The sequence below is a fragment of the Bactrocera latifrons genome, unplaced genomic scaffold, assembly GCF_001853355.1.
Source record: "Bactrocera latifrons isolate USDA-ARS-PBARC rearing strain unplaced genomic scaffold, ASM185335v1 scaffold_136, whole genome shotgun sequence".
In the NCBI taxonomy this organism is placed as follows: Eukaryota; Metazoa; Arthropoda; class Insecta; order Diptera; family Tephritidae; genus Bactrocera; species Bactrocera latifrons.
Window position 1 is genome coordinate 150,171 of NW_017534808.1, and position 13,087 is coordinate 163,257.

Sequence of the window (13,087 nt, forward strand, 5' to 3'; positions counted from 1 at the left end):
TAGTGTCTAAGAACCTATTTTGCAAAGTACAAATCGAAAAAAAAATTATATATATTTTTTTACCCACCCTAATACGTATTCGCATGAAGAGAGTATGAGTGATGTAATTAAATAACAAACACCAAAAACAGTTTTTAATAATAGTAACTGGGCTGTGCCACCATTAAATATCAAGCATTAATAAAACTTTACGATACATATCACACACATGTACATAAAAATACAAACAGACAGACATATCGATGACAACTAGTAATTTTTGTTATTGTTCTTTATTCGCATTTGTTTACAAATTGAATATAATTTGATGCAGGGAGATCTCATTTCGTTTTCTTCTTTAGTTTTATTTAAAATGTTTTTGCTTATTGTTGTTATTGAACAAAAAACAATTGGCCAGTAATCCAATCGTCCACAGTCCCTTTCGTTGCTCATTCTAGGAACACATGCACACATGTACCGGCGAAGTTAATACCAAAAGAAATTGATATGACGCTTGTTTTGATTGGTTTGATTAGGTAGAACAAAAACATAACTAGCAAGTAGGGAGGCGATAGGTTCGAGTGCAACCGAATATTTTATACTCTTGCAATAATCATAGCCAGTGAAATACTTTAAGGTGTAAAGCGTCAACCAGAGGATCGAAATCCAAGCAAGTTTACATACACATACACATACTATATACTATATATAACTCATTCACATAAGGTTTCTTAGAAAACGAAATCATTATATGTATGTAGTGTATGGGAGTACTAATCCAACTCTGGACCCGTTTTTTTTTTTTTATATTTTTCCCAACACCACATACTATTAACATGCCACATACTAACAAATCAATCACATATAGAGAAAAGTCAGCTGATATTAGTTATATAGAGGCTAGATTAAGTTTTCGCTCAAATTTATCTACTTTAATCACAAAGATGCAATGTTATGAGTAAAATTTTAATTTTTATTGATATATATTGGCTGATAAATGCGGTACAAAGTCACCCGGAAATTCGAAAATTTTTATATTAGGTATTTGGAGACTAAGAGAAGTATTGGCCTGGTTCATTCCATTTTTGATGTGAGTCAAACCACGTCAAGTGGTCCATGAAGATTTCGCAAAATCTCCGATTTTGAAAATTAGTAGTTCATTATTAAGGGGACCAGACACATACCCCGTGATATAAATATTTCGTTAAAATTCTTTTTTTTTTTTGTTAAAGTTATTGAAAGTTGAAATTTAGAGAACAAATTGAATTGAAAAGATATTTTCTCACAAACTACTTGAGATAAATCGATGAAATTTTGTGAAGTCAAAGAAAAATGTTCGAGCTATATTATAAATATTTTTTTCATGATCCATTTGTTTAAATAATAATATTTTAAATAATTTTTTTTTAAACAATTGAAATTTTTTAAGTGCTCTTCATGCTAAAAAAATGTAAAAATAGGTAACATAATGCGGAAAATATTCACCTTTAATGATCTGAAAAAAAATTTTGTTCATTCAAACCATTCCAAAGATATTGAATTTTTTGTACTCATTGAATTGAGACACGGTGCATTGTATTGATGAAGCAGCACATTCACTTTAAATGTCCAATATTGTATTGTTATAGTCGCAAAGCTTTAGAGCGGGTTCTGTCCGCTCGGAAGACTGTCGATTGGACTTCGGAGTTAAATGATGAAGCTATGATTCATCCGTTGCCACATATATACCCAAAAACTAGACTTTTCTATGCTGTAATTTTTTCAAATACTGCTCCGAAACATCACTCGCTCGCGCTGCACCCACTTTGCACAAAGCTTTGCCATAACAAAATATTCGTAAATTATATGCTGTACATGTTCAGTTTTTATCTTCAGTCCACGTGTTATCGAGCTTCACTTTACGGTCATCCAAAATTATTTTATGGACTTTTTTGATGTCTTCGTCGGGCGGTTTCCTTTTTTGGACGTCCACTTACCACATCTAAGCAAAACATACCATTACTCCTTGACGGTTAATTTTCCTGGGCAGTTTCGGAATAGGGGCGGATCCACGGGGTTAACTCTCTGCCCCAAAAGTTAAAAGTTATACGTTATTTCCACCATAAGTGACATTCCACGAAGAGAAAGACTTGGAGTTGCAAGTAACAAAGTATATAGTTTCACCCCCCACTCCCCACAAAATTCTAAAAATCATGCAGATTAAATTCTGACAGAGCCTTTTATATACATATATGTCATTTATATTTTACATTTTATTACATGTACGCATTCCCACTGACACGTGTATTTGCAAAGTGGCAATAATTAATAAAGTAATAATAATAATAATAGTAAATAATTCATGCTTGCTGCCTATTTGTGCTAATTATTTTCTATTCTTACAGAAATTACATTGTTCAATTACATGTTGATCTCCGTTGAGTACGCCAATTCCTTCACATATAGCAATAACTAGTTGAATATGTATACCGTTGTTGGATAACATTCAATCAAATAGACCACGTCCAGCACTCAAAAATAGGAATTTTTCTTTAGAATAGTTCTCTTATAGATTCATTATTACAAAGCAGTGTTGCTGCTTCAGCCCCAAAGCGCTTAAATTGGTAGTCTACCAACTGCGTTTGTCTCCAAACTTATCAGATGCTATAAGTCTTAAACGGCTCCCAAAAAAGTTATATATTTTTATAAAAATCCATTTTATATTTATTCGATAATAATTCATCAAATTAAAAGACCACCTTATTCCCTTACAGCCATATAATTGAGTTATCACGAAGTCGGAATGCTATGAAATTAACTGTAATTTTTCATTCTTTGAAAAAATAATCTGTTTTCAATTTAGTAAGCGTCGGAAAGTAGTGATTCAAATATATTAAACTGTTTGTTGCAACGCCACGCTAACATGTCTAGTGACGCATGCGCAATTCTGTTGGACTTTTTTCTTTGATGGATGAATGGGTCTTTCGCGACAAAAAACGTTATAATAAACCCTTAGCGCCTTACATTTTCCTACTATATGTATAACAAAATTTCATACCACTAAAGATAGCAGTTATAACGGGTGATCCAAGCAGAGGTACTTTTTTCAATAACCTTTTTTGGAAAGATCACGCTTGAGTCGTGCCAAGCTGTCACGCTCTTATTTTTAAATATATATTATATAATATAATACCTAATAGACCACGTCTAGCACGCAGTGACGAAAATATAACAGCCGTAGCTGAGAAGTCCGTGGAGAGTCCATTCGGCGTCGTTCGCAGCAACTCGTACTGACGTATGGAACGACTTGGCGCATTTTGCGTCGAAATCTTAAATTGAAAGTGTACAGAATACAGCTTGTGGAACTACTGAAGCTACTCATTTTCGAGCCAAATTTTGTTTAGATTTTAGAGATCACTTCTGGCTGAATGGCGTGTAAACAAGCTGAATTGCCACATTTGGCTGCCATTCTATACAGAAAAAACAACGGTTTGGTGTTATTTGTGGGTCGGTGGCATCATCGGTCATGATTCTGTTGCAAAAGAACTTGCCGTCTTTAGAACCATTTCAAGATGAGTGATAAACCTCACAAAGCGATTTCAGTGGCATGATCGGTTATATACAATGTATGTTTTTACTAATTAGACAAAAAGACTATACAGACAAATGTTGACCGGTTCAGCAGTTTCATAATTTATATATAACATAATATATAAAATAGTAAGTATATAAAATACTTGTATGAGAGACAAAGTGCACTGCACTGTAAGTGACTGGCGTCAACAAATACACATTTCGAATTTCTTATCTCCGCGTCTACGTGTCTTTACGATCGTGAATCAATGCAATAGTCGCTGCTTTCATCAACTGGTGACATTTATTTGTAATTTTGTATGAGAAACTAAAACTAAAAAAACGCACACATGCTGAGGTGGTTCAAAAAAATTGTTGTTTTTTTTTTACTTATATACTATGAAAATTTCGTTCAAGGATGATGAAAAAAAAATATGGTAAAATGTTTGTTTCTAATACTAGTACATATATTTGATTTCCTGATTAAAAAAAAAAGACTATCATACATATTTGGAAGTATTAAAAATATTTTATTATGTTATTAAATGGATGACACGGTTAAAAAAGATTAAACATTTTTAGGCCACCCTAATACACACGCATATTTGTATCAACGCGCTTTGTTGCCGGCTTTATCAGCAACTAATAAACTTGTGCGTTCGGATTAAAAAACACCGCGAAACGGAAGGCTAAATGTAAAGCATCGCCTATGAGCGCTAAATAGCAAAATTATACATACTATATATGTATATGATATGTACTATATGTATGAAATATTTAAATTTTAAATAGTTTTTGTTTGTTTCTCAAACAGCGCGTGCAACGCGTCGACAGAGCTGGTGACAGTGAGTTATGTGATTGTAGAAAAACGACGTCGGAACGGCGCACGCCGACAGCGCTGCGAACGACCGCTGCATGAGCACAACTAAATTCTATATATATGGATAAATATGCGGTGTTTCTGTCTTTAATTTAGTGTTTTCAGTTAGAGCTCTGAATCGACCGGTTACGGTTTATTGTTGTCCTGATCTAGCGAAAGTCCAAACACTTACTAAGAACACGCAGTTTTGTATTATCCCTGACTATAATTTGTGATTGAAATATGTGCATTTAAAATGGTGCAACCATCGAATTCTGTGAGGTGAATGAGTGTGTGTATTTGATGTTATGTGTGTCCAGGGCGTATGAGTATAATTAACGCCAGTGACCGCTATTCCAGCGGGTGGGACTAACATGTGCAAAGTATTTCCTTATACATATGTATATAAACACTAAGAGCTTGAGAATCCAAACAGTTGCAAATTATGGCTAATAAGGTGAATAGTAAATTATTATTTAAAAAAACGCAAATATGTATGTATGCGTGTGCGTGCAGAGGAATGCGTAAAGTTAGAACAAGCGTTTACATATAACGGGTGATCCATTTCGTGTTTCCTATTTTTTAAAGAAAAATCACAGAAACTTCAAATTTAATGGGGAATATTTCTTATCATTATCATTGTTTTTGATGATTATCTCTTTCAAATTTTGACCGCGCCTACGTGTCAGATGGTCCATTCGTTGAGTCCGATTCGTTCGAGCATTTCGACAGATAACTAGCGATTGAATGTATCGGCCTAAAACGTGAAATTATCTGCTCCCCGAAGTGTTCTCTCAATAAATTCATTGATTAATGCATTGTGTGGGAAGTGGCAGCGACATCTTGAAACTAAATGTCGCCGAAATCACGTGATTCGATTTCAGGTATCAAATAGTTACTTATCATGGCGGGATTAGATCTCCGAAATAACAGCCCTTGGCCGCATAAAATTCGAGTCGTAACGGTCGTCGATAATGGTTACTTTTTCGACGACATCATATTTGAAGAAATATGAACCGATGATTCCATCAGCCTACAAACCACACCAAACCGTTGTTTTTTCTGGATATAATGGCACCTGTTGAATCTCTGCAGCTTGCTTTTCGTCCCAAATGTGAAAATTTGCTTATTTACATATTCACGGAGCCATGACCCTCATCGAAGAACGAAACTTGGTATCTTCTTGGAACTTTTCAAGAACCCACAAACACACGCTTGATTGGTTTTTAATGGCTTCTGATTAACGATTAATGTCTCATTTTCATTTTAGCATTTATACTAAAAATTCATTTCAGCTTAATTTCGTATATTCTTCTTGCTCTTCAATCGTTTCAACTGTTGGAGAGGTCCTTCCCGATCCTGACGGAGCTTTTGCTGATACTCAACGTCAGCTTATACAGCCGTATTAGATTTGCCTGGAAACAAAATTCAGACATAGCATCATAGAGGTAGTTCTTTTCATTCTTTCGAAGGTGGTTTTAAAATCGAAGAAGAGGTGGTGTTTGTAGTTCTCTTTCACGAGTCTTTTCCAATATTTGACGCATGATTGAAATCTGATTAGGTAGATTTTCCAAATAAGCCACACTGATAAAGTGCAAGCAGTTTGTTGATGTTGGACATCATTCTTTCACACACTATGCTCGAGGGTCTAGTAAAGTATTCCCTCCATAACTTCAGTATGGTCTGAACATCAACCACTATACCACTGGGTCCCACAAGATTATGCTTCTATTTTGACACAGTTCGTAGTCGCCGTATGTTTTCGTATAATTTTCAAGCATTACCCATGTCGGTTAGCTTCTAAAGCTTCCTTTTTCTTGTCTGTATATGCATCTCGCTTCCCTCTTCATCTCTCGGTATCTATTTCACACTACGCGTGTTCTGGTCAATTGCAACATTGCGAGGTACGCTGTCCGCTCTCTCTCCACTGCCACACGACGGTCCTCTTCGTACCAGCTGTTCCTTTGAACCTTCCGAATACCAAAAATTTCACTTGCAGTTGTACTTAAAGAGCTTGAAATGTCGTCCCATAGAAACCAGATTCATAAAAAACAGTTTTTCCCTTTTTTGAACATTGGAGTTCGTTATTTATTTATGGGARGATCTAGGGTTTGAAACCCCTTTGTACGGTTCATATGATCAGTCTTATTTCTTCGAGTTCTGAGTTCTAATTTTATATTTTTTACTTTCTCCTCCCCCATAGCGCCAATAGCTCCGACAAGAGCAATAACAGCAGAATTGATATTCCCAATATAATCAGCTTGGTGTTAGACATAGCACTGCTGGTATTCAAGTTCTGGGTTGCGATAATCCAGTCGATATTTAAGACATTTGTGCCACAAGAAATTGATGTCAAAGGTCAAACTGTACTGATCACCGGCACCGGACATGGCATTGGCAAAGAGCTCGCCCTGCAGTACAGCGCACTTGGCGCTAAGCTTATCTGCTGGGATRTGAATGAGGAAGCCAATCAGCAGACAGTCAAGGACATCAAGGCTTACGGTGGGGAGGCGTACGCTTATACGTGAGTTTAGTATTGTTTATATATRAATTGCGCTTATTTAGATACAAATGCCTCATAAAGGTGCGATGTAACGAAACGCGATGCGATCAACGTCTTGGCTGAGAAGGTCAAGAAAGAGCATGGYTTTWTCAATATTGTTGTAAATAATGCTGGTATTATGCCCTGCCATCCAATGCTTGAACACACCGAAACTGAGATTAGAACTATGTACGAGATTAATGTGCTGGCGCATTTCTGGGTGAGTTAATATATAGAAATATGGCTTAAAAATTAATTCGTTAACTAAGGAACAAAGCAATTGGTCCAAAAATCGGAGCTGTCTGTGATAAAGATATTTTACTTTACCTTACGAAGGACAACTTACTTTAACGCTGCGCATCATTGAACAGACAATGTTGTTCTTTCAGCGCAGCAGCTTCTTACCTTTCTCTGGTGACCCTAGTAGTCTTACATGTTTATGGCCTTGACTGATTACTTTGGATGATATCAACAATGGTTCCCTTAAACGATCCACTTGTCCACTTCTAACTCATAGTTGATGGCCAAAAATGACAGAACTAGCATCAAAAACCTAGCAAAACCTTCCAGATCGTTTATTTTTGCACCGGCTTACCGCGATTCGACCACGAATATAATTTTTATTTTATAATCAAGACTCTTAAATGGATCGATTTTGTGGCGACTCGTTATTTTTGTACCAAGCCAAGGTCATGGTTCATTGAAACATCTAGAACAAAGTGCAAATTTCACTTCAAAATGGCCAAATCAGAAACAACGAACCCAAATTTTGCCCAGTTGGCTGTCACAGTATCTGAACCATATGTAAAATCAAAATATGGCGTATCTTATATTTGCTGTGGTGGATCTCTGACTCGCGCATTTACAAAACTATATGAGAAATTTTTTAGTACGGAGTGTTATAGTATCTTTCTAATGCTATGTAACGTAACGCGATCACATAAAATACAGTAAACCAAACAAATCTATACAAAAAATAATAGAATTTTTTTTACTAGGTCGTATATACATAAGAGTAACTCCGTCAAATATTTTTTTCTTACAGATTATCCAAGCTTTCCTCCCCGATATGCTGGTACGCAACGAAGGACACTTTGTCGCTTTGTCATCGTGTGCTGGTCTCTTCGGAGTACCCAATTTGGTGCCTTATTGCGGTACAAAATTCGCTGTACGCGGTCTAATGCAATGTAGTAGAAGGCTTGTCAGAGTTGGCCTCATTTTGCCAATGAAGAACAGCTTCTATGGCACGCTTTTAATTTTGATATACTTTCAGGCGCTGAGCGAGGAATTACTACTCAAGAACCCACAGAATAATGTGAGCACTCACTTTTCTGTCCACAATTAATTAATTTTTTTTATGTTTTACAATTCGTCTTTCTCAACTCATATTTTCAGATTAAATTTACCACCATCTATCCATAAATGGTCGATACCGGTCTCTGCAGGCGTCCACGCTATCGCTTCCCTAGACTATTGAAACTGGTAAAGCCCACAGACGCGGCAGGGAGCATCATTCGAGCACAACGCACCAGCCTGGAACACGCCAGTGTACCACGAGCATGGTTGCATGTGGAAAAAATTGGACGTTTGCTGCCACGTAACGCTATGCGTTTAATTGATAGCTTCCTCGATTTTGGCGTAGACTCAGATAAATGAAATAAGACGTTGGAAATTCGTTAATTGTTAAGCGATTTTTCATAAACAAAGTGTAGGCCTCATTTAAATGCCATTTGTTTTTCATAAAATACCAAAAATATAGACTTTTAAGTAACGCTGTACTTCATGATGTATATGTATACCATAAATATATACACATTCACATAATTTTTTATTACATTGGTAAATTGTATAATAGTATTCGAGTGGTGAGAGGAAAATAAAACAATAATTTTTGGTAAAATTTTATTTATTGTTTTGTGGAAGCAGTAGTATTTACACTTCACATCCTCTGTGAAATCGAAGTGTTAATTATATATTCTCAAAAAAAAACCTATCATCCATTTCAAGCTATTCCTATGTTAAAGAAAGCAACAGTTCAACTATGAACCTTAAAATCCATTAGCTAATGTCTTGCTACAGTCCATTTAAACAAACTTAAAAAAGAAAGAGCAATGTATCACTGAACACACCCTCAAATATAACCTTGATCTTGCTTAGTTTTAAATTGATTTAAAGTTATGCATTGAACAACCATATACATTATAACAAAAAATGTTCAGTTATTTAATAAAATTCTTAATCATTGCTAAAAATACTTAAACAACCTTTTGTATGTATGAAGTCCGTTCGCCTTAGTCATTTTGAATCATATTTTTAGACATGTGGTTTTCAAGATATTGAAGGCCACATCATGCATAACGCAAGATAAAACGTTCACCAAATTCCTAATTCAATAAATAGACTGCTTTGTTGGGTGAATAACACGTCTTGTTGGAACCCACATCGACATCCTCCAATTCAGCCACAAAATGCATTAATCATATCTCTATATCGTTCTCCATTGACTGTACATTATGGCCAGCTTAATTTTTGAAGAAATATGCTCATAGAGCACACCAAACAGTGACTTTTGAGGATTTAAGGGTGATTCAACAATGGCTTGTGGTTTATCAGCACTCCAAAGGTCCAAACCTAAGGTGAGCTGCATTGCCGAACAAAATTTTTTTGTAGAAATTGTTCACATTTCGTCTTGGGCCCATTCATCAAACGTATGACGCACTTGATGATCATTCACACACGATTGTTAATTTCAAAGTCTCTATTTCGTTAGAAATCTGTAATTTAAGCGTTGTTTTGAATAAAGATGAAATGGATCACAAGTCGGCAAATCTTTGAAATGTGCAGATAGGCCTTTAACTTCATTTATGGTAGGAATATGGACGGACTCTAAGGCAGTTAGTATGTTGAATAGGCGGGAATTTTAACGCTGGCGACACTCTGCCATAAAGCAAGTTAGATATCAATCAAGCGCAAATAGCGATACAATATGAAAATCGAAATTTGCATAGCCGCCGGCATGCATGTGTGATGATGATCTAATAGAGTCTGGATTTTGGTTTTTTTGGAGGCGATTTGTTGTCTGCTGTCTGCTGTCATTATTGCATGTCGACGCGCATTTAGTCGATATTTAGTATTTTTGTTGTCTATTACTTTGTTGACTCGAGAATTTTTATACGATTCCCATTTTTATGCTGATATTTTCACTTGCGACATAAATGTAGACTTTGTAACTTTTTTACTATCTCTCTTGTTGTTTTTCTCTCCTTTAGTGGTAAAAAAAAAAAACAGCTTCAAGTGTGAAGGTGGCAGCCGATGGTGGCGCCACTGACAATGTTAACAGCAACGGTACGCACGACGCACTCCAACCGCTGAACCATCAGACGGCGCACGCCCACCACAAACGGTGGCTAAGGACAAGTCAGACGTCTCGGCGAGCAAGCAGAAGTCGGCATTGCTTACCAACAAATGTATACTGAGGACCATCAYCGCGTTTCTGGCGAGCAACAAACGCAACTCCTACAATGCACAAATGCGCGCCAAACAGACGAAKAGGCGACGTCGYCAGCGCAAGATGGACGAGTTGAGCGGCAAAATAAAYCCGAAATTGTTGGAGAATTTGCGCAAAAAGACAAAGTTCACCAAGTGAGTGCAAGTGCATAATTATAGAGTTGAAGTAATAAATCAAAAACATTTCAAACGCAATTATTGTAGTGAAAGAATTATATGTATGTTTCGTGACGTGGCGAATGAATAACTTTTAATTAGTTCAAATATTTGGAGTTAAAGTTGTAACGTTCAGGTCTCGTCGTGATAAAACACGTTACTAACTCTTATCTAATAAACTTTTAAATGAAAATTTCGAAAAAAATGCCAGATAATTTGAGAAAAAATTCATTTGATAACGTTGCTCATATTATCAGCATTAAAAGTTGAACATGTAAATATGTTATATAAATTTTTTCGTTTTAAGAAAATGTTTTTTGGTCGGTAAGCACATTTTCATACATACTCCCTATAGTATAAGTATTCAAGTACCACATGTCGTATGAGTAATTTTTAATTAGTGCAAGTAGGTTGTTATAAATTTATAACGTATACGCACCGACGACACCTATGCGCAGTTGATGTGTGTCCCCACGAAAATATATTCTAAAATTTTATTTTTAGAATTTTTATACAATATACCCTTTTAAGAAGGAAAACAATATCAGGTTATGTATTAATTTCAAAATACAATCAATTTATTAATGGTAGAACTAATACGTTTTCAAATTAAGAATTTATTCAGAAAATTATTTAACACATCGCGATGTAAGTGATTTTATAAGTACACTGTAGGGGTTATAATCGAATTTTATAGTATTTATCCTTTTTATACTTATTCTTTACTCTTTGGGTGTTATGCGTCGTTTTCGCGAGGTAATTCGTAAAAGAGTACGGAATTATGAGCCGACAACTCTTGGTTATTGCACCACTTTAATGCACTCTGCATTAATTCTTCGTAATTTTTCTCAAAATTTTCAACCAATATCGTGCGGTACGAGGAAACGGTTTTGAGTCAATTGAAAAAATTAAATGTAAATCGTTACGCTTATTTCGTAATATTTTTTTAAATTTTTTTAAGTGAAAAAATATGCATATAAAATGGTTTAAACTTGTATTAAATATTATTACTTCAAATTTTAAAATATATTTTCAAGTTTATTCCGAAAAAATTTCGGTTTTAAATATAATAATATATAAAATTTTCAATACTTACACTTACCCCGAGGATTCCTTGCGTTCGTGCAGGCAGGTGCATTTGAAAAAGATCCAACGGAGTGAGTGAGCAAAAAGGTGAGGCAAGTGCAGCTCTATTCCTTATGTAACACAAGCGGTCTCACAAAATAAACACTTCACTTTGCATATACATAAACACATATATATATATACTATATATATATATTTTTTTTTTGTTTTTTACAAGACTTACATTTTTCCACAAATATTTAAAAAAACACATTTCTAAATCAAACCTTTTTTGCACACTTTTTATTTTATATTGTTTAATAAAAACTCCTTTTATTAAAAATAATAATTTCGTCACTTTTTTATATAATAGCTCATTTTTCAATATACTTTTAAAGCACCAGATTCTTTTACACTTTATTTTATTAAATTTTTTGGACACTTTTTATTGATTTATATAAACTTTAAACCTAACATTTGGAGATTGAAGTTTTTTTTTTTTGCACTTGATTACCATTTTTAATTTTTTTAAAGTTTTTTTCATTGAATGCAAAGTTTTAACACTTTTAATGGTTTTTTCACAAATATACCTATTTTTGATTTTTGTTTTTAAATTAATGCTAATATTATACTGAAAAGCTGAAAAACTAATTTTCAATGCATTTAGTAAACACTATTTCATTATTCAATTTAGAAATTAACACTTTAATTTAATACTTTATAAATTTCACTTATTTAACCAAATCTTAACCTGCTTACATTGGCATTATGCTTACTACATTTTATGAACACACTTTATCTTCACCTTATTGCATTTTTATTTATACTTGAATTTTATTTTTTCTTCACTTTTTCATTTTTCACTTACACTTAACACTATTTATTTATTTTACTTTCTCTTCATTTTTCCATTTTTCACTTACATTTAGCACTATTTACATACAACTTGTTTCTTTAAAGCACACTATTTTATCTATAGTTACTAATTTTCGACCCACCACTGTGGTGACGATCTTTCCACTGTAAACACTAAACGACGAAAGCCGAAGCTTGGCACTTCCTTTTCACGTTTTGCTTTTGCCTTTGCAGCAATTGCCTTTAAACATTTTCAACACACGGCGCATGCTTTTCGCGATTAATACACAAATACTACAATGATCTTTCCTTTGGGATTTTAACACACTTTATTCAAAAGAACCACGAATTTACAATGCACTGACACCCGCACGAGTCAATATCCGAGTTAATTTTTAACTCATTTAAGTCAATGAGTGATCGCATGCTGTTGAGTGATGTTATGTTTAGCCGTCATGTCCTTATTAAGTTGGAAGTTTTCTGTACAATCTGAGATAGAAAATAATATTTAAATTAAATTAAATAATATAAAACAGAAATAAGGAATTCAAATAAAATAAAATGAATTAAAA

At 34.4% G+C, this 13,087-nt stretch overlaps 2 pseudogenes; both read left to right on the forward strand.

The window, feature by feature from the left end:
• Positions 1–4,494: 4,494 nt before the first annotated feature.
• Positions 4,495–8,797, forward strand: LOC108965190 (annotated as a pseudogene).
• Positions 8,798–10,216: 1,419 nt separating this feature from the next.
• Positions 10,217–13,087, forward strand: part of LOC108965165 — a 4,516-nt pseudogene continuing 1,645 nt past the window's right edge.